Source organism: Artemia sp. Qi Xiang Cuo, chromosome 3 (assembly GCF_049724085.1).
Source record: "Artemia sp. Qi Xiang Cuo chromosome 3, ASM4972408v1, whole genome shotgun sequence".
In the NCBI taxonomy this organism is placed as follows: domain Eukaryota; kingdom Metazoa; phylum Arthropoda; class Branchiopoda; order Anostraca; family Artemiidae; genus Artemia; species Artemia sp. Qi Xiang Cuo.
This window is the reverse complement of record NC_142796.1, coordinates 42,189,463-42,193,762: the sequence shown is the minus strand read 5'-3', so window position 1 is coordinate 42,193,762 and position 4,300 is coordinate 42,189,463. Positions and strand designations below refer to the sequence as shown.

The following is a 4,300-nucleotide window of genomic DNA, read 5'->3' as shown; positions in this document are numbered from 1 at the left end:
ATTTTTAAAAGTCTATCGATATTGATCTCTGACCACAAAAAGGGATTAAGAGCTTACAGACCAAATGGGAGTGGCTAATTTAAGGGGGCCTGCCTCCTCCAGAAATTTCACAAGATTTTTCTTAAAGGGATTGTTCTCTCACTTGCAGCAGTACTCGCTTGCTGAAGCATTCAAATTTCCAGGGCATGTTTAAAAGTAGTCAGAAGGCATCCAGTCTCCCTTCCGTGACTTTTTTTTTTTAGCTATTCTATCACCCAAGGCATCTGGACAGAAATTAATTTATATGAAATTATCGTTTAAAAAAATAATTTGGTGATTAGATAAAAATAAAAATTTATTTTAAAATATATAACAGTTGTCGTTTATAGGCAACTAGTAGATCTTATGAAGGAAAAACTTTCAAAATTTTACTACCTATGTTTGAAGTGATGCGAAGTTCAAAAAAAACAAAATAAAGCAACAATACTAAAAGAATTTATTTTTATTCTGTAAAAAGTATCCTTAATTTGTTTGTTTTTACTGTGCCAAAACTCCTATATTATTTTGTGTTTTCAGTAAAGTGCTATTTTTCTATAATCCTAGAAACACAGGGAAACATAGTTAGTTGGTTTATTTGTATTAGTTTTATTGATATATGTTAGATAGGCTGTGAAGTAATAATTTTTGTTCATTTTAAGTTTCAACTTCGTTTTTTACTTCCCTCGAAAAAACTTGTTCTCTTAAAATAACGTTCAACAGGAGGATCATCCTCACCTTATCTCACTGGACATGAGATTTAAGCAGTGTTACCACTTCTCCTGATTATTCGGGAGTTCTACCGAATTTCTAATCCATCTCCCGACAAAAAAAGAAGAAACCAAATCTCCAAAAAACTTAAGCCCCGTACAATTTTACTTTACGTTAAGTCGTTGTTGTTTTTTTTTTACTTGACCATGGTCTCTGGTGTTTTCGAGATTTTTATTAACGGTCCTGGCACTTGAGGCCTCGCAATTGGAATTCATTTGCATATGTATTAACATTGGCCATTATCCATTCAACAGTCGTTGCATTGATTTTCTTTTTTTTGATCATTAAACACCTTCAAGGTTTGTAACTAACTAATTATTTTCAATTCATAAACTAGCCAGAGGTGTGTGCTTGCACCAAGAAGATGGGAACTAGCACTGTGTGGTTCCATTTGATTCAGAAGGTTCAAAATAATACAAAGTTGCTACAAATTTAAAGAAATATTACAAAAATCAGAATTTGTCAACAGTTGCTCTGTAGAACTGAAGGGGTTTGCATCAAATGATCCAGTACGAGATACAGAGACAAAATTGCAGCATTTTGAAAACAATATACCATTTTTGCTGGTTGACAAGTTAGTCCCATTCCTGAAAAATATGCCGCATAATAATATTACTGATAAAGCAAGACTGGGTAAGCAGAAAGGGACGAATATAGTCCGCCAGGACCTACCAGTGTATTATAAAACATAAAATAGCGAATAAAGTATGAAAACGAAGACAATTAACAGCCCTTGAAAGAAAAAATGAAATTAGTTTTATTGAACCCTAAAAAACTAAGTTACTAAACCCACCCATCCGTGGCTCATATTTAAGACGTTACTCGTTGTCAGGGGGATCGAGAAGTGCCATTGACAAAGAGTGGCGGGAACATTTCGATAGTACCAATGATGATGAGACAGTAACTCTGACAGCCGTGGATTACTGGAAATCAGCTTTGAGTGCCACCGTGGGACCACCGTGGAAACCAAACTTAGCAAAGTTTGCACAATACTTGTTTTCCTTGCCATTGTCGGACGTAGCTTCAGAAGACTGTTCAGCTTACTCAAGGAAGTAAAGACAGACAGAAGGAATCGTTTGGTAACTGTAACTTTGGCTTCCACAATTCAGACGAAACTTGGAATGAAACGAGCTGGAGTTACAGTAGAAACATTGACGGTTGACCAGCGTCTACCAGCACATCTGAGTTACTGCATGATCAGAGTGGACTGCTCACAAAAAAAGACACATTATGAATGTAATGCGGTATATGTGTAAGAAAGTTTTGCCATTTTTTCAGTTATATGAATACTAATGAGCTGCGAATTTGCGTTTTCTCTTTATTATTTGTGAATAACTCTGGGGATGGTGGTAAAAACAAATTATCCGCTTAACTCAGACTCAATGGTCAAAGGCCTGGTGTCCACAATTCGTCCAGATTTTCTGTCCTGTCATGAACTTAGCGGGCTGTCGTGTGGAGCCTGAAAGGGCGAGAAAAAGTAAAGGTCGATGAAGAGAAATGTCTTAATTAAACAGCTTTAGAGTCTGAATGAAATATTACTGCACTTAGTTTCAAAATTCAATACATTTCCGGAATTGCAGCTGGCTCAAGTAAATCTGCTCTCTGAACTTTAAGAATGTGGCACTTCATTCGCAAATCGCTTGAACAACCTCCAAAAACTCAAAAGATTCTTACTGAAAATTCTACCGAATCTCGAGATCCATCTCCCGAATCCTGAGAGCCATCTCCCGATTTTCTCCCGAAAATTGTCAAGATTTTACAGATTTTTTGAAAACATAAGTGGAAACACTGAGGAAACTACAGGTGTGGTTTCTACAAAATTTGAGAAACGCATTGAACGTCCGTGATAGGGTTAATGGACTTTAATGTCCCCTCGAAAGGGCTGCACCGGTCCCGAAAGTAATTAATTACAGGATCAACTCATGAAAGGAGCGGACAGGTCCCGACATCTCTACTGTTTTCAAAAATCGGTTTAATAGTTTGGGCCCAATGTAGGGACCGTATCATATATTAAGCTGATAATAATATATACAACACTTTTTATCTTAGCCAAGAGACTGAGAATTGACGATTCAACAATGATTGTCAAAGATTATATAATAATACGAGTAAGAAAATTTGTCACAAATTTAATTTCGGTTGCAATGCACAAATGACTTTCAAATAACTTATCCCTTTGTGTTTAGATTTTTATAAACATTATAAAAATTTACAATAATATAAAATTTTTTCTCAAAATATTCATGGTAAATGGAAAATTTGCCAATCAAGAATTGGAAAAAATTGTTATTCCAAAAGCCAAAATCAGACAAAGATAAAAAAAAGGAAATTAAATAATTTGAAAACGGTGTATTTTGATTTAGCTCAATTTCCCATTGAACATGTCCTGACAATTTCAACGCAGTACCCCTAGCCGTTCCTGAGGATCGCCCTTTTGACAAAACTGAAAGCATGAAGTGTCTCTTGTTTAGTTCAAAATCCCCGCAAAAAATACCCTGAAATTTAAATTTTTATATTAAAAATTTCTTTAACGTTACACGTTGGCAAAGCCACGAACATCTTAAAGTAGAAAAAAGATTTTCATAAAAAATAAGATTGCATAGATTTGTGACATCAGAAGTTATTTTTATTTTAAAGGATTTTATATTTGTTGTAAATAAAATAAAAAAAAAAAACTATTCAAGCCTCCAAACGATTTCTACGGTATTGACCTTCAAGCATAACCAACTGCACTCGGAGGCGTTGAATATTTTTTTACAATTTATGTTAATTTGTAAGCTACATTAAAATTGTTGATATTAAAGTTTTATGTACCAAAGGAGATGCAACATTTAGGTGAATAGTTTTGCTTACTGTTTTTCACGGTTTAACACTATCCTACGACAATCCAAATAAAAAAGGATTACATACTTAGTTACATCACTTGCTAAATAATGCTATTTATTTAATAAAAATTTCAGTCATTTACGTAGTAGCCATTTCCGACAGTTTTCGTTTCAAATATTCTTTTTCATTGTTTAAGAAAATATATTTTAGCTTTTTTCCGTTCCTCTCTATAAAGATTCAAGTTTTTTCCTTCTTTTTAAATTCTTTACAAAATTTTGAAATAATTTTTTCACAAAAGCTGTGATTTAATACTTTCGATCGATGGGTAGTGGGAAAAATGTACAATTGTAAATAAGGTGAGAATCTTCATAATATTTTGGTTTATACAGGTTTAAAGTGATTACAGTCACTATAATGTTATAACCTTGGGTATAGACAAATGTGATACAGCTTTTATCACCAACAAAGCCTGAGAGTTTCAACTTAACTTCCTTAACTTGTCCATAAACATAACATACACACCCTTTTGACAACAGTGGCTGCAAATAGTTTGGTTGGATTTATTTAAATTTCCGACGTAATAGCCATTTAATTTGATTTATCTTACTTGATAATAATGCAAGTTTTGTTGTGATATTATTAAATTTTCTCTAAATATAGACACACACACTGGATTCAAAATGAGCCA

The 4,300-nt window shown here is 33.7% G+C and overlaps 1 non-coding gene across 1 annotated transcript; it reads right to left on the bottom strand.

The window, feature by feature from the left end:
* Positions 1-2,663: 2,663 nt before the first annotated feature.
* LOC148954111 (U2 spliceosomal RNA) lies at positions 2,664-2,855 on the bottom strand. The gene has a single exon (XR_016141595.1). It is a non-coding gene; the product is annotated as a U2 spliceosomal RNA (small nuclear RNA).
* Between the last annotated feature and the right edge of the window lie 1,445 nt (positions 2,856-4,300).